This window comes from Scomber scombrus, chromosome 1 (genome assembly GCF_963691925.1).
Source record: "Scomber scombrus chromosome 1, fScoSco1.1, whole genome shotgun sequence".
Classification (NCBI taxonomy): Eukaryota; Metazoa; Chordata; class Actinopteri; order Scombriformes; family Scombridae; genus Scomber; species Scomber scombrus.
Window position 1 is genome coordinate 4,418,419 of NC_084970.1, and position 19,190 is coordinate 4,437,608.

Below are 19,190 nucleotides of genomic sequence, written 5' to 3' on the forward strand. Positions count from 1 at the left end.
CACCTCCCCTCCCCACCTATTTAGAGGCATACATTATCATCCTATTACTATAAGAGTAAATTACGACAGAGATTCAACCATATCTTGCACACAGCGAAGAGGGGAGGGGGCAAATGTGCGGTACTGTAGAAGACTCCCTTAAGTTGTTATGTCTACTGTCTCACACACACACACACACACACACACACACACACACACACACACACACACACACACACACACACACACACACACACACACACACACACACACACACACACACACACACACTCTCTGTCTCTCTCTCTCTCTCTCTCTCTCTCTCTCTCACACACACACACACACTCTCTCTCTCTCTCTCTCTCTCTCTTTCACACACACACACACACACACACACAGTACATGTGAGCTAATAAACAGGCCTGGGAGGTCAGGGGCGGCGTAATATCCACATAAAGATGAGCTAAGGCCTAAGATTAGCAAAGAACTAAAGAGCACTTGGCAGAGCGAGGGGTGGGGTGGGGTGGGGTTTGGGGTGTGGGGGGGGGTGTGGGGGGGGGGCTTGTGTAGAGACGCTTTTACAATTAAAGCAGAATTAAAGATGCACTAAAACAGCAACACTTTGCCAAGCAAACAACGCCTGCAGCCTCTTTCAAAATTACAGCGGGCTAATTTGAAATGAAGGACAAACAGTAGCTATGTGTGTGTGTGTGTGTGTGCGTTTCCAGAACCTTCTCCTATTATGATTGCAGGCGTACAGACCCCTTCGTTTTGGTCTATATATAAAGTATGTAAATGTCGTCTGGCTGCGACAGTCAGAAGCGTCAATAGAAGTTGACAGCTGAATTATAACCGCAGCCGAATCCATCAGTCTTTTGTTTTAACCGGAGAATGGAGCGTTTTTAAAACTCAACAAAGGCCTTTAATCAAATTCTCAAGGTTGTTGGCTTTAGCATTGTATTAGTTTAATAGTTTCTGCTGCACCATTGACGTTAATGACACATTCCTATGTAAATATAATGTGGCTCCCAGAAGCCATCAAAACATTTTAAGGTCCAATGAATACAGTTGCATTTTTTCCCTTTCTCACCCCCCTCCACCCCCTCCCTTTTTCCTCCCCATACAGAAATGTCTTTTTATTTAGCAATCTCGGCACAGTGCATGGTGATACAATAAAAAGGAGGGGAGATTGATTAATGGAGACTTTAAGGTAGTGATGCGCAGCACTGATACAAATAACTGTGGAGAGACAAGAGAGGGGAGAAGATTGTGCCTCCCTCCCTTCTTCCTTCACCCACACACACACACACACACTAATCTACACACACACTAATCTACACACACACACACACACACACACATCTACAGACACACAAACACACACACTAATCTACAGACACACACACGTTCAAGCACATGTAGACACACACTTTAAAAAAAAAAAAAAAAATCACATATGGAACCACACATCGGCCTTGAATCATGGTTGAGGACATGCAAGCACGCACGCACGCACACACTCGCGTTTAAATCTAAATCACATGTACAGTTTAGAGGCCTTTGGCATAGATTCATCACCCACGATTGAAAGATAATGAAACTGCATATTTTCTCACCATTCAGAGACTGATGAAAGCATTTAGAGCAGAATACATTAAAAGCAGGATCGTATTTTGAGAAGCCTCATAACATGTTACTGTCTGAAAAAAAAAAAAATTGTGGAGACATCTTGGCTCATATCTTAAGTACGGGTGATACGCTGCCTTTTGTATGTATGAATTGCTTAATCAACTCTTTGGGGGATATATTTAAGTGGTTGTTGCTAATTTAAAAAGGGGGGGGGGGGAATCTGATACTTGAGAGCTGGCATTGAGATCACACCACATTTGCAAATACGCTTGCATACACAAAACTGAGTTAGAGAGAGAGAGAGAGAGGGGGGGGGGAGAGAGAGAGATGTAATGGAGATTTTTCATGCTAGACATGTACATATTAGCTAAGAATCAGCGTTCAATCATGACTTCATGTTTTGTTTTGTGGATTTCTCTGTTGTTCTTCATCCATTGTCTAATAGCTTAACGGGCTCAGATTAACATCCATATGTCACAGGTAATGGTTTACAGCACACTTACTTTAAGCTCTGTAAAGAACCATTATTGATGTCATCACAATATGAAATGGACTTTCATTCAGTGATTTTTCTCTCTGCAGTTTTAACTAATGACTCACATTCTTTTCTTAAGTAAAAGGGAGAAGCAATGCCGTAATATAAACATACTGTGCTACAAGTAAATGTCCTGAAGTAAATCTACAAAAGTATCATCAGTAAAAAATATTAAATATATTTACAGTATTTAATACATTTATTACAGTATTTGTATGTTAATCAGTAACTACACTTCAAATTAATGTAATGGAGTAAAAAACTATATTGAAAAAGCATAAAAATGTAATTACTAAAATACAAGTACCCCAAACTTACACTTAAGTACAATATTTAAGTAAATGTACTTGGTTACAGTACGCCACCGTTGTTTATAGTTTTGCACTATACAGTAATTATATTATTATATTATATTATATTATATGTTTTCACCTGTCAAACATTAAACTTCTCATGAGAAAAGTGATATTTCACACATGACAACAGTGTACCTACATCATGATTTTTGTCACATGTGACATAGAAGAAGAAAAAAAATTAAAAGTGAAATGATGTTTTCTATAAGATGTTAGCTTTTTATTTTCATGTGATGGAGCTACAACACACCACTATATATTAAACATAAAAAAATAGAACAAGACATCCTATTGTAACACCTATACACAATGAACAGATATGTGCTACATCATGTGTCATCATACATAAATATATCACATGTGAAAAGAGCTATATGTGAATATGTGAAGTTTGTTTTCTTCATTTTAAAGAGTATTATGACATAAACTAAAGCGGCTCACGGCTGTGTTCTCAAACTTATTAACTTGCCCCACAAAATATCACCAGCTACTTTTTTTCTTCATTGCTCAGTGTGTAAAGCATTTTAAATCATGTACAGATTATCATGATTACAATTTGCTCATAATCTATTTAGAAAGTGCTTATAGTGCCTTATAATAGCATGTGAGCACCACTTGGAGAAAAGTGCTACCAAATAAAAGATCAAGTGCATTTGAGCATTTCCATTACACACACACATACACATACACACACACACACACAGACTCTTCCACACATCGCACAGATTTCTCATGCATCGTCTTCCTGTGTGCTCTGGGCTGTAACATTTGCTTTCTTAGTCAAGGAGAACAATCTCATTTGCAGGGAAACAAATAAGAAAAAAAAAAAAGATGTAGCTGTGACAATACCTCAAATTCCATCCTACTTATTTCCCCCCCCCCCCCTGCTTCTTCTTCTTTTTTTAATTTACAATACAAAGTGTAAAAATAAACATTGAGGGCTCAATTTAGTGTGGTTTTCAGCCGTGGCATCTAATCCCCCACCCCACCCTTCATCACGATGCACTGGAGGTTGTAGATTTTCCACAGGGGGGGCAGCAGTCTCATCTCAGGGAGAGATAGGTGGGCAAAGAGGAGGGTCCTTTCACATTTCTCTCTCTCTCTCTCACACACACACACACACACACATACACTGATATGGTGCGCCCTCAGGCCCACAGGGAGCCTCACTGCGATACAACACACACACACACACACACACACACACACACACACACACACACACACACACACACACACACACACACACACACACACACAGACAGACTGAATATGAGATTCTTATTAGCTATAAAGGTGCACCGCAATCAAAACGACACACACAAAAACACACGCACGACTCTGCCACACACCACCGTGGAGAAATTGGGAAAACAAGCAACTCTTAGACGCAAACAAAAGAAGAGTTTGTTTGTTCGACACGGATCTCCACGCCGAAAAAGACGTTAAAGAGAAGAAAGCGGGACAAGAAACAGGTGAGGGCGGGAGACGGAGCGCTGCTGCGCCATGCCCCCCGAGCCACGTGCCAGTCTTTAACCCTGTGCTCGCTGTCACTCACTCTGCCAGGCGTTCAGCTGGAGACTATTTTTTTTGTTTCCCCGTCCGCGTGACCTTATGCAACGATCGCTCATCTGGATTCACCGCTTTTCCTCTGCTGCTTTTAAGCCGGAAAGATAAGAGAGAAAGAATGTGTCATTTCAAAGAGTTACCGACTCCCACTCAGAACATGCTACGTGTAATCACTAAACCCAACCTGTCTTATTATAGCCCCTTACTCGCATCAGTTCTGTGACAAGCCCCCCCCCTCATAACACACACACCTGAGTGCTGCCCAGTGGGAGGCTATCTACCTGATGAGGAGGACCTCACAACAGGAGGGACAGCGAGATGAGAGATCACCCGTTCCCCCGGCAGACAAACAGAGAGAGAGAGAGAGCAAAGCGAAGACAGAGTGAAGTTATAGATAATCTTTTTACTTGCTGTTGAGTAAACATAGAATGTTTGTTAAGTCTGTCGCCTCGGCCCGAGCCAAGCGGAGAATGACGGATGCAGCAGCGTTAACTGGCTGATTAAGGCTCTATCTTCTTCAAAGTAGGAGGGATTTTCACTCTGACATTTAAAGAACAAACACAATGCTCAGTTGGGTGGCATATTTGCCTATTGTTCCTTTTTAAGATAAAACTTCTGTCCATGCGGAAGTTTAAATCTTCTCGGGTAGCTGCTGTATCTGAGTTGTTTTTCTTTATGTCTCGACGGCTCAGCGCCTGTTTGCGCGTACGTGTTTCTATACAGTTCTATGTCGCTGTACGTGCATGTGTGTGCTTGTGTTTGTGCCCATGTGTGTTCCTGCATATAAACCCTCATTCAGATAGACCTCGGTCCAACTTTGGTGGTGGCCCACGGCCACATGGAGTGGTCTGATAGAGCGCTGGAGTCTACGGGAGTCGCACACACTGCTGTCCTATGGCGGGGCCTCTCTTATCGGAGCCGCCAGCACGGTAAGCTAGGATTAGCATCTAGATCTGCGAAGACTGGACGTCAGCACGGGGGGACAATGGTGACAGAAGAGAGGAGGGCGCAGGATGAGAACACGGATAGATAGAGGGGATGGATGGAAGGGGAGGGCTGGAGCAGATAGAGGGATGTCATACTCACCAATAGAGCAAAGAGCAACATTTCCGCCATCCCCCTCTTTCTGATGTGAACGTTTATTTTCTGTCCTTTTCCTGCTCTTTTAAGCCATGTTGTTCCTTTTTCTTTCACTTCTTTTGGCCCCGTGGACAAAGTGCACGACAGCAGCATGTGTCCATGCCTGCTTGGACTTTTTTGGTGGTCTGATGTGGAGGACGCACTTCAAAACCACAAGAAACATCACACTCGTGGAGCAGGCTAAGTGGGCCCTGTTTTTGAAGTCTTTCTTTGAAATAAGCGAGGCAATCCCCTTGGCCCAGGGATCATATTCTATTTACGTTCCCTTTGCCAACGACACAGGCGACGCTGGCCAAATTCACAAAAGAAGATCCACATTGGAAAATCCGGCTAATCCCTGATTGAAAGTTCATGTGTTGGCTTCGATGTATAAGCTCTGGCAGATTTTCCCAGGAAAGGGGAGTAAAGGAAAAAAAAAAAAAAGGCAACAAAACTGGGATCCTTTTTGGTTAAAAAGTGGACTCAGTGTCAGTGGCAGGCAAGCAAAGCTCATGTCCGCTTGTCAAGAGCTGCCTTTCATGCTCAGGGCCGCTGTGGGTTCTCTCTTCTCGCCCTGAAGGGTGAGGTTATGTTGTCTTCAGAAGCAGTCGGGGGTTAGTTGGTTGTTCCAAAAGGTCGACCTTAGACAAAGCAGGCAGCACTGATGCTACCTTAATTATTTAGCTCCTCTCTTTACTCTTTTTTTCTTTGTCTGTTTTATTGCTTCCTCAATTCCTATTCCACTCCTTCCTCTCTCATGTTCACAGTCTGTCTCTCCCTCTTTTCCTCCATCCTTCCCTCCCTCCCTCCTTCCCTGGCTGCCTCTACCCTGCTGCCTCTCTCCTCTCTCTCTTCCAGGGGTGGTGGCTATGGCTAGAGAGCCTGCACAGATGGCAGGCCAGCTTGCCTTCAGGGGAAGGGCTCCACAGCTTAAACTTCCTCCATTTTTTTTCCCTCTTTTCTTCTTCTCCTTTCTTCAGCTCAAACTTTTGGCCCACAACTTTTCACGCCTGGCGAGCCTTTATCTCGCCGCGCACGATGCAAGGGGGGAAGCGGGGTCCTCAGAGATGCGAGGGGGCGGCTATCTCAAACGCCTGAGCTGTCCTCGGATCAATAGGGTCCATCGGTATCAGTGGAAACCCAACACGGAGGCCCGTGGAGTGTCAGCGGTGGCTTCGCGGGGCCGTGCGTTGACGAGACCGATAATCTGACACTTGAAATTAGTCACTTCGCAAACCTCAATCCCATCACTCTACGGAACGCGATGTATCCTTCTCTTTGAGTCACATTGATTGATAAATAGCAGAAGCAAATGTTTTCTGCTGAGATTCTCACATCCAGTGATTTTTTTTTTTGCTGGTTCTTAAAATATGGAGGCCTCACTTATTCAGACAATGGAAGCATTAACAAGCACAACTATTATCACAAGTCAGAGTTTTCTACTTTCTGTCCCGATTAGCAAGTGTTAACAAGAATCCTCTAGATCAATGTCTTCTTGAGATGACCCTGTGATAATGGTAATATTACCTCTAGCTATCTCTCCACACATATCATTTCACACTTGAGTCAATGTGAACAATGTTCCTCTAATGGCTTGCTATACTTAAAGCCGTCACCACCATAAGTGGTCTTGTTAGCAGTGGCCCCTCGCCTCTTCATGGGATCAGCCCAACAACTTGACCCCAGTCAAGTGATCACCTGATAGCCAGCACTCTGTTTTAGGCCTCCTCCCGCTCAGCACAGTAGAACTCTTCAGGCTCTCAGAACGTCTGACAGTGTAGAGCAAAACATTTTCTTTGAATCCAACCTTACATACTTTTAATACCTACACCGACTTTATCTGTGAGCACATTGTGGAATATAGTGTAGTAGCACCCCATGGGTTCCTTAAGGGCAGACCAAGGATTGTTGGTTGTGCATTTTAATAATGTTTCACCACATCACCAAAACATCTGCAACATTTATATCATATACAAATCAAGATGACATCGGTTGTCATGGTAACCATAGTAACACCTCTTCTTTTCATCAGAGCAATGGTTGGAAATAAAACTCAAAGAAACGCTGACACATCCCAGCCCTCAACCAGATCTACGATGCACAACTGATTTGGACAATGTCAAGAATTTGGCGCAAAAAGTAAATCTTAAGTGTTTAACAGTATTCTATTGGAATTTTTTTTGAATAAACAGAAGTATCATTCATTTCAGAAGTGAGATACTGCTGTTGAAATTTTCAACCAACACAAACTGAAGTCCCTCCACTTGTATTTTATGGTGAGTCGACCCTTTTGGACGAACTCACTTCTCCTTTGCTGTAAACACTTGTTTCCTTTTGACCCTCTGATACTGAGGTAATATCTCTGCTGTGTAGAAGCTATTATTAAGGTTTTCTATTTATTTTTTTATTTTTTCTGAGGGGTTTTGATCAATACAGTTGCTGTGTAAAAATGGATGTGTAGGGCCATTAGCTGTGGGGTGAATGTGAGAATAAAGCCCAGAAAAGGAAACTGGTGTATAAGCAGATTTGGTTTCAGCTGTCCTGTTTTTTTCTTTTTTTATTGCAAGGGAAACATCTTAGGCCTAATAATAATAATAGTACTTTTTAGCAGTTTTCATTAATCTAACTGTGGTAGCATTGTCATTGTAATGCAGATGAGGTTTTGTCTGAGAATTAACACTCACCTTGACCTGTGACTTGCACTCTCAATTACGCATAAAATTCTAATTATATAGAGAGATTATAACGTTTTTAAATATGATTGCAGCATTTAATACACTTTAAAAGTTGTACGTGCCGGTAGACTGGCCGTTTTTTTTTTTTTTCTTCTTTTTTAACAACGTTCCTAATTAAAGCTTAGAGAGGATTTGTCATCAGTGTGCTTCAAGCATGTCCTAATTCTCATTTTCATAAAGCATCTGTGAAATAGTCTATATTTAACGCACGTGATGGCTATTTTATGCACTTTTTTTTTTTGCTTGACTCACGGACATCTTCATGTGCCGAATGTATACGTTCAACGCAGCCGTGGGACTCGAGCACCCTTTTCAAACATCGATGAGAGGAGAGAGGCAGTGTGTGCCTAGATATATGAGAGAGAGAGACAGACAGAGAGAAAGAGATAAAGAACGAGACAGACAGGACAGAGAGGATGAAGGAGAGTTGAAAAATGATTCTGGACTTTGTCAGAGAAATCAATTGAGAAACACATAGACGCCGGGCAGCAAATTGGGTGATAAGGCCTCCGTGTCCTCCCTCTTCTTAACAAGGAACACTGAAGCATGAGGGTAAATAAAAGAGACATCTCTCCCCTTCTATCTTTCTTAGGTTTTCTCTCTTACACACACTCGCCCTCCTCTATCTGCTCTGTTGCTCCCCCCTTCTTGTCATTATCTGTTTTATTCCATTAGACTCTGTCTTTTCTATCCCTTTCGTTCTCCATATCGATACATTTATACATTTTAATAACAGCTGACGGGATGACACTATGTGTGGGGGATATACTGTAATATAAGAGGCCTATTCCTCTGTTCCCAGGTTTGGGGCGAGGGCGAACAGAGGTTGCGGTGGCGTATGCCCGTACTTTGTGTAGAACAATGCGTGCAGGCAGGCAGCGGGAGCTCGGAGGTATTCTGCAGGTGTCGCAGAGAAGGACCCTTCTGTAGCAGTGTGTCTTGGACCCGATCTCCACAAAGCCGCCTCTCTCGCTGCCAGATGGACCCATGCTTTTCCCCACACTCTTGCTCTCACAGCTAAGACCTAGGCTTTTCTGCCTCCTCTGTTTTTTTTTCTTTTTTCTCCCCCTCCCTACAAAAGAAAAGCGCTTTGGCTGAAAGAAAACCACAGCTGAATTTTATGGTGCCGCTTCTTTTGCCAAGCTGATTTTACAATTCAAAGGGACAGTGTGCATGGAAATGCTGTTTTCGAGCTGCGTCGTCGCTACGCCTTTTTAGATGCAAGTTTGCATTGGCAGATACGTCTGCCACACTAATATTTCCCTTCCCAGTGTGAAATCTTGATAATATCCGGAGTTGCAGAGAAACACAGCTCAGAGTGTGTTTGGAGTGTGCTTGGAGCAGATCTTCTGGGGTCTAATTCCTACAAGGCCTCAATAAGGTGACGGCAATGTCAGCTCTAAACGTGATCACACCGTCTATACACATCACGGGTTACACATCAGTGTGTGCGTGTGTGTGTGTGTGAGGGTATACACTCTGCCAGTGAATATATGCCAGCACACACACAAATACTGGCACACATTCGTTTGGCACAAATATATACAACCAAGCACAAAATTCATTAAGTTTTAACAACGCCCTCCCCCTTACCTTAAATAACCGAAGGAGGTGCAACACAACTTCAATCGCACGACCCCGATACAGCTACACCTCGCACCGAGCGGAGGGAGCATTCACTTACTCCGGGGACAGAATTAACATCCAATTTCCCACTTCTCATTACAATTCAATAAAAACCAATCTGCTTTTACCTTTAGAGCACTGTTTTGGGTGGATGCTTTCAGGGGGCCTCACTCCACTCCGAGCCCAATTAAGAACATTTAAACATATTAAAATCTCCCAAGCTCTTCACTGTCCTGATTACTGCTTAAATATAATCTGCTTTTATATCCTCTCTCTGCCTCTTTGACTCATTTTTCCTCTAAAATTATATCCATCAGTGATCATTTTTTTCCAGGGTCGGGTGGATAAGTCTCTCTACCTTTCACGCAAAGATATTGAACTGCAAAGCAGAGATTGAACTCTGCTTGTCTCGCATGTTCTCACACACACGCTTCCTTTTCTATACAATAATCCACTTATTACATAGGACACAACTACACACACACACACGTGCATCGCTTAACATCACTTAACGTCCAGCCTCAGCTTCTGGCCCTGTTATTCCTACTGTCTATCAGACCTTGACAAGGATCTAAATGTAGTGTGTTTAGAGATGTGCACGGATGAATATTGATGTGTATTAATGTTTCAGTTAAAAAGGCTTCGCGATCGCTCAGTCGTTGTGTCACATCCATCACGGCAAATCCACTTTGTTCATCTCCATCACCCGTGTGCCTTCACATGGGCGTGGTCCGAACTGGCCATAAGTCCTGTGGACGAATGAAGTCAAACGGAGTGCTAACCCAAACACATGATAATCTCTTATTGACATCAGACTAATATGCACACATTCAGTGGTTTGCAATAATTCTTGAGGCTGTTGATTTTAATCAGCCCCTGAAAGTTTCTCTCATAATATTAAGTAATATTAAGCCCGTGTTAAGCAAACACAGCTTTAAACACATAGAGGTTTGTGATTCAAGTTTATCTTCTTTTAATGCCTTAGAATCAAGTAGGAGAAAACATTACTGTAAAATATGTCATTCACGAAGCTTGAATTGAGCGGTAAATGCCTTATAATGGTGTAGTTTGGCGAAAACATAATACTATAATTCTATTAAGTGCCATCACAGTTCTTCTTCTTCTGCGTACTCTCAGTCCTCATCCAGTCATGACAGCTGCAAGCAGATGCCTGTTGAGGTCCAGTCACACTAGAAATGGCACGTTAAAGTTCATTCCTACAATCTAGAAGCTTCAAGGTGTAATGAGGGCTGGTGGGTCAACTAGTATAGTTGGTTAGCTAATGACTAAAATGCTCGCAAACTGGGAACATGCTAGCCCTAGTTAGGCACAATAGCTCTCAAGAAAGTCTTTTTTTTGGTGGATTATACATCATTTAAACTAACAAAGAGGGAAAACTCTGAGCTTAGGCCTTCTAAATATCAGTTAACAAGCTTGGTTAGCTTGGATGCTAAGAGGGCGAACAATTCATAGTGTATTTAAAACTTATTAATTACAAATAACACTTTTGAGGAGTACTTTTAGTGTGAATGAGGGTGTTATGTGAAAGTGGATGGTGCAGTACAGATAATAAGGTCCGCACTGTGCAGATGGCTTGCTATTCATTGACAGTGTGGACTTGACTGTCAACATTCGCAAAAGTTGAACTTGATGTGGGAAAGTTGTGTTACTTGTGGTGTTTCCATGATTCGACATTAAGGTTTGTCCGCTTGTCTGGGACAAGTGCTTTTAGTTAGCTAGCATTAACAACTATGTCATTCACCTTTACTGCCTTCTGCTTCAACAGCCTATTATTCTGTGACTGCTGGTCCATCCTTACTAGACTTACTTACCATACTGTTACCACATTGCTCAATTTAATATATCATTTATAAATCATAACATAAATCATACGTACGTTTTTTATGACTACTATAGAAAACACTGAATTTATGAGTTGAATAGGGTGAGTGTTGTACTCTGTTAAGTTCATTTACATTGTGCATTTCTAATGATTGACAACAAGCCAGCAACACAAACTTGCCAGTTTTACCATGTAGTCCGGTGGACAGTCACCTGTGTACTAACGATTAATAGAAAAAAAGTATTTTCAATTATTTGCGTGATGTTAATAATGTCATGTTGTGAAATTAAAGGAAAAGTCTTACATTCAAAACTTTGAATATTTATTGGTTAAACATAGTTAAATATCATTACATAAAGTCTTCACCCATATGACCCATAAACAGACACTGACTAATTCGGCGACCATTTAACATCATTTGGTATTACTTTTAGCTCCATGTAAAGTGAATAAACGTGATTCATCCCTGATAATACTCTTGTCAGCCAACACAAACAAGAGCAGGACGTGACATTTGAACAGAGCGATCGGATCTGAATCGGATCTTAGTGTGGACACTTGAGACACATATTAATACCAGGTGTAAATATAATCAGGTTAAATAATATATAAATACAATCTGGGTACAAGATCCATTTTAATATACGATTTAAGTTAGACAAGTGGCCCAAAAGTTAATGTCGAGCCCTTCAATCCCATCGAAATGAATTGGTTTGACCAGGCCTTTAGACCTTTTGTAGCTGGGAACCTTTTGACTTCTCCAGCACACATATGAAGAACATTAACATTGTTTTGTGCTGTTCTAACTGGTCCAGCTAAATGGAATGGAGCCATCATTAATGTTATGAGTTACAGCTGTGATTTCCCTGCTATGACTAGACAAAGTGTCTTCAGTAAAGGTCTTCAGAGGAAGGTTTTGACTGTTTTCAGGTGCACAGTGCAGATGTGTTTCACGTCCTGACACATGTTGGGAGAGCTCTATAAATGACACGCAGTCCCTGTGTAACACATGTGCACGGGGTTTTAGTTGACAAAGGATTTGATGCTGTTTTATGTATTAAGATTAATATGTTGATTGCTTGTGTGCGTTCCCACTTAATGCTATTCACTGAAGTGTAAGTAAGCACACAGTGTGAGATTTCAGACAACAGTGTGGACTGTAGCGGCTGAAGAGGGGATGTATCAGCAAAATGTGCACGTAAATGTGGATTGAGACTTTAATGGGGTTTTCCATTGTCTATACTTTCATAGCTAATGACTTATTCAGTGATTAATTTTTAATCAAAGCAGAACACTGAAATCAAGGACATTATAATGTTGGAGGTTTATAACAGCCCCTAACATTCGGGCACAACAAATAAAAGATGGACCTTTTAGATTTTAAAAAGTGACATGAAATGAAATGAAAACAAATAAGTTTGATTGTGTGCTCACGAGGTCACGCTGAAGGCATTTACAGTTACTGGGAAACGACCTCTTATTGTAGCCCCATTAAGAAACATTCAGCAGGTACATCTGCTCACTTAAAGAGAGCCAAACTTCAAATTATTCACAACGCGTAATTCGGAGCCGTGTGTAAGTCAGGCATGTTAAAAAAAAAAGAAAGAAAAAAAGGCATCTTAAATTATACCATGCAAACTCCACTGTCTCATTAATATTACAGGGACTATTCTTTGACTTCATTTCATTTCTCCGTCTGAGTGGGGATAAACGTTGCAGGAGGGAGGAATTATAAGGTGTGCAAATCACATTTTAGGGTTCACTGTACAAAGAACTACTGAATTGTTTTAACCTTTTCTTCTCCTCACTTCTTCTCTTGCCTCAACTGATGTTTTGAAAAAAAGAGAAAAAGATTTTTTTTCACGACTGCCATTCTTTTATCCGGATCAATTCATTAAAGCTTTTCAGTGGTGTATCTGTGGTTGGAAATGAGATAAGAATCAGCTGTGTTACTGAAGTTGTCACTGATTTTAACTTGAGACATTCTTATACTCGTATACTGTGAGTCTTCTAAAATGAAGTGGTGTTTTCCCCCCCCGCCACATCATACAGATCTGCTCTGTATATCACATGTCCTGTGATATCTTTTAGAAAAAAAATATTAGTACCCAAAATGTTGCATATTATATTTAATGTTTTGTGGTTTTATGAAAGGCGGCTGCTGTCTGTGCATCTACCAGTCTGAATGCCGTTGTCTCTCTGTCTGCATGGAGACGATCAAGTAATTTAATTTAAGATTGTATTACGCATTATGCCACTTTTCTATCATTGGCTAACAGGGAAACAGACTTTTGTGTTGTGTAACAGTGGTCTGCCACACAAAATGAGCGTCAAGCTTTGAATCAGAACCTACATTACTGTAGCGTTCTAGCTATTTTCTCTACAAACTATTAAAAACATCCGCTGGAGTCTCTTGATGGACCGCTGTGACCTGACAGGTCAGATATTTTTCCAGATAGACATTCTGAACAGAGTTTGTGGACGTCTTCCTTGTGAAAGATCGAAACGTAAAGGAAAAAAAGAGAGACCCTTAATGTGGTTTTCAGAATCTGCAATTATGTTTGTGTGAATTTTCACAATGGATAGAAGGGTTAGCTTAACCTTAACCCTGTCACATTTTGGAAGTATGTTGGCATACAATGGGTCCGTTCGAAACAGCATACTTTCCTACTACTCGTACTAACTCTGACGTCATTTGAAGTATGTAGTGTGTGTGAGTATGCATCAAGAGCTGACTACTCGTACTCAAATTACCCAAGATGCAACGTAACTTCTGAAAAAAAACCCAAATACAACGTCACAGATCACAACCTCGGTGGTTTCAAGTTAGCTACAGCGAGGGTATGTTCGCTTCCTGTTTTCAAAATAAAAAAAACACCAATTCTATCGTTATGGTTTTCTTAATAATAAAAGGTAACGGGTGTTTTATTTTGTGAAAATGAGCGGAAGTGCATTACTCGCTACGGCTAACTTGAGTGGCTCCGAATTCGCAGGAACAAAACTTTAAACAGGTGTTATTTGGACAAATTAGTGACACATTGTGGATCTAAAGGGCTACTTTACTTTCTCGCCTAAAAAGGTTAGAAATGTCGATAAAATGGTATATTTACAGAGTTAGAGCTAAAAACCTGCTACAACCTGTTGATTTCAGCTCGGGTAGGAACGAAATGCATTGTGGGTTATCGTGTAGTTTACTACAGTGTAAACGGTCTGCTTACTATGTGGTCGTTTAGTGTGTAGTGTGTAGGATGGAAGTATGTAGTATAGAAGTATGTAGTATGTAGTATAGAAGTATGTAGTATGTAGTATGTAGTATGCGGTTTCGAACACAGCCTTTAAGTCTTCATCACGTTTTCCTCCCAGTCATTGTTTTTACATTTTTACAGAAGAGATATTTTTAATAGTGTTCCTTTTGTGGTTTGCAGTTTTACTGTCCAAGTAGACAAGCTTGCAAGTCTACTAAAAGTAGCCTACTGGCGCCTTCAGACGTCTGCGAACACATGACCTTCGCCTTGAAGGACCATCTCCCAACATCTACTGGGGCACAGTGAATCACTAATGTGAGTTTACATGCTGGATGGGTTATTAGCTAGTAAGTTGTAGTACCTGCAGATGTCCACATGGGTCAGTTTTGATGCTGTGAGTGAGGCAATTTGAGCATAGTGGCCAGACCTGGTATTGCAAGTTCCTATAGCCTTACAATGCCCCAATAAGCATTTTCCCATGCACAATCTTTGTGCCACAAGTGTCACAAACACCCTGAATAACATTTGGAAAGTCTAGAGTAGTTGTATGTTTTAAGGTATCTTATCCTTTTTATGTGTGGAAGTTTCAAACACACTTGCTCTTTGGTGCAAACAATATGGAAGCTTTTTTTTTTTTTTTTTGGCATATGCGCCCAGTGAGTAACATTGATGGGAATGAATGGGCCACCATCATGGAACGTGCTATCTGGTTGTTTTTAAGAAATTGTTTGCACATGGTTCATAGCTGCAGTTACCAGCACAAGTTCAGTTACATTGTCTCTATCTGTGTCAGAGGCTCGGAGGGCTGCAACTCAAAATACCCCGTTGTTCTTTTCAATAATATGAAAATCGGTAAAAAAAAAAAATATATAACTATTTACAGATTTATTTTTTTTGACTTTACTAATATTCAGTGCTGTTGCAATTTGTATCTAATTAAAAAAAAGACAACAATTCTCCTTTCTGAAAACAGATCATTACTGAATGATTGTGTGCATTTCAGGTCATTTTTGTGTGAAATCAAAAATTGCCAATTTTTATCCAATATGACAAAGACGCATTAAAACCCCAACAATAAAACTGACCACAGATGCCAACAAGCTGAATAACGACTCCGGAGGGGGCAGTTCGTATCTAAACATTTTACTCATCACTGTAAAAGCCTTTTATTTCCTTGTGGCTTTTACTCTATATATCAAGACCGAGGTCATTGGCCCTCACATTAAAGATTCATAAAACCAGTACTAGGGATATGGAGAATTTATGAAACACTCACTCGGCCTGCTTATTACTGTAAAATTGCTGATATGCCACTGGGTGACAGTATAAGAAAAACCATGATACATTCCTCTGAATACAGAAGCCACAGAAGATGCAAAAGAGTTGCGGGGTAACATGCGGTAATGGAGGGCATCACAGTAAAGCGGAGAAGTATTCCGATGCTAATATTGCCAACCTGACGATCCCTCACATAACAATACCGGTTTTCCCACCACTGTCTATACGGAGGGTCATTATGCATGGAAATGACTGGTGTCTGGGAGAGCTTGTTTAAAAACTGAGAGAGAGGAAACAGAAGACGGGGCATGGAAGGATGGAATAGTTGAAAAGACTTAGCTGTTTACTGTCAATGAGGTGAAATAAATCCTCTGGAGGAGATAGATAGGGCGACGGATGAATGGATGCGGGAGGGGAGGGAGGACGGGGGCAGATAAGTTAAATGACCTGTATATATGTGTAGTCTTACTGTTTATGAAATGGAACTAATGGTGTCGGAGGTGGGATATTCTTCTCCTCGATATGGGAAATCTCTTTTTCTATTCATATAAAGATGATTCTGTCTGTGTGTGTGTGTGTGTGTGTGTGTGTGTGTGTGTGTGTGTGTGTCCATCTCTATGTACTCTTCCACACATACCGCAGGTGTATGTCCATCTTTGTGTCTTGTGTATTTGTGCCCATTGTATGTGCGCAAGTGTGTGTGTGTGTGTGTAAAAATTAATCAAAGCGGGGGCGATGATGAACAGTTTCTGTAGAATTCTGTCAAAGGTTAAGAGCTAGTTATTTTTAAGAATGACATGAATCTCGGGGAGACAGTGATTGCCTAAATGACCACTGTAATTACCAATTACTTCTTGAAGCAGAGAATATATTCACGGCATGTAGCCAGCTAAATACAGACAGGCATTAGCCCATTTACGTACTAATGCACATAATTTAGATCCTGAAAAGGGCAGATGGGAACACAATGGAAGATATAATAGATACCGTCTAATATCATTCCAAAAAGAATATTGGATTCATAGGAGATGAATATTACTTTGTGTCAGATTGTTTTTCCATAAAACATTCAAAATATATTTCATCTTTCTTGCTCTCGTTCTTGCTTTTTCACCCTCTCTCGTTTCCCCCTCTTTCATACCCCGCCGCCGCCGCCGCTGTGATCGTTAACGAAGGGTACTGCAAAAGGAGACTTGCGCGGAGACACTTGCCTTGTTTGGCAGGCTATTATCCCCCCTTCTGCATTAAATGACAATGAGGGCTTGACACGTTTCACGCAACTAGCCCCGGAATCCCCCGCGCTTAGTTACCTGGGCCTCGTCTTTTTAGGCAGCGACAGTTCAAGAAGTTAAACTTTCCACAGCGACGCCCACAAACAACAAGAAAGAGGGGGGGGGGAATCAGAGAGAATATAGATCGTTTCGCGATGCAGACTTGATTTCTTCTCTTGTCACCCGGGCCGACCGGAGATGAGGAGAGAAAGAGAGAGAGAGGGAGGAGGAGAACATAGGGAAGAGAGGAAAACAATGGCTGACAGGCCTGACTGGCGAAAGGATATTTACTAAATTAGACATAAACTGCAACGCTCTGCATCTTCACCAAGGAACTTGTAAAGTCTCATAAATAAGTAAAGCGAAATGACAGAGACGGAGCACGCAAAACAAAAGTGGTGTACAAAAAAAGCAGAATGTGAGCGCATATGTGTGTGTGTGTGTGTGTGTGTGTGTGTGTGTGCTTGGGATGTTTTCGGGTTCGGGATAATGAGTTGTCGTTTTGCTGCTCTTTTCCACTCAAACAAAAACCTTTCCCCCCTTTTCTCTCTCTCTCTCTCTCTCTCTTCCACTACATATTGCTCTCTTCCTCTCTACCCTCGTTTCTAACTCTCACTCTGTCACCTCTGCTATTGTCAGTCTTGCGAGTCCCTCCTTGGCAGGATAATAGGGACACATATTTGCTCTCGATGTAATCTTGTCTGTGTTCTATCTGATAAATACTTGGAGGAGAAGCTGATTGTTGTAGTTGGCGGTGGGGATCAAAGGGAGGTGCGCCCGAGAGAGGGGCGAGTGTTTTGAATCCAAACTTTTGAGCATATGACTTCACCCTCCTCCTCCTCCTCCTCCTCTTCCTCCCTCCTCCTCCCTTCCTGCTCCCCTCCTCACCGCACTGCTCGCTCGTTGCAAAGTCATGTCCGCGCCGGCCGCGACCCGTTTTTGAAAAGGATTAGCTTATTCCATGTGGGGTTTTTCTTTAGCGAGTGCTGGCACTACATAGAAAGCAAATCCATAGGGGCCCTGGGATTCACATTGTAATGGTAGTGATAGCTGTGGGGAAAAAACACACTCTCGTTTCAGAGCCGTTCTGAAAAGCTCGCCCTCTCTCTCCGCCAATATATTATCCTCCAACCCTCCTCCTCCTCCTCCTGCCCCCCCCCCCCCTCTCTCCCTTCCTCCTCCACTTCATCCATGCACAGCCCCATCACAGAATGTGTCAGGATTTAAAACGGGACAGGATATTTTTAAGTAGCAGAAACAAAGTGTGTTGACTGTTTATTTCTTTCACTTTGCTTCCTGTCATCTCTTGCCAAAGCTGTTTAGCGGCAAGCATTGTCACTCCTCTCTTTTTTAGCCACCGGCGCGCTCTCTCCGTACTCTCACTTCTTCTTCTTCCTCTCTCTCATTTTTTTTTTTTTTTTTTTAAAGTCTTTATCTTTAAACAATACCTGCATTTTACAGTAGCAGCACTTTTTATTTTAGCTGTGTCTTTATTTTTTTCCCCCCATCTTCTTTCTTTTTTTTTGCATCATCACTTTTGCTGGCAGTTGTCTTCAATAGTTAATGCCTCAATGAAAAGAGGTGACAAACAACAAACCGTTGCAAAAAAAAGAAAAAAAAAAAAGAAGGGGAGGTTTATTTTTTATTTTTTTACATTTTGAGAGTGAAATAGTCATTGTGCAGCGTGTGCATTAACTCTATAGTAGATGCCCTCTGGGATAGAAACATTCCACCACAGGGTAAATGTAATCATTTCTATCATATCAATCATACAGGAGCTTCTCTTAGTGGCTTTGAAGGTCTTGAGCTTACACTTTTATGGACTTTTTCTTACTTTAAACTTCTATAAATCCATAGTGTACCTACTTCCTGCATTTCAAAACAAACCCCCCATTCTACATTGACCAGCAAGCCTGACAATTACTTTTTTTGTCGATTTTATCCCTCAGATTAACTAGATAACATTCATTTTTTTCGACATCTTACAAGCGGCCCCCTGTTCACC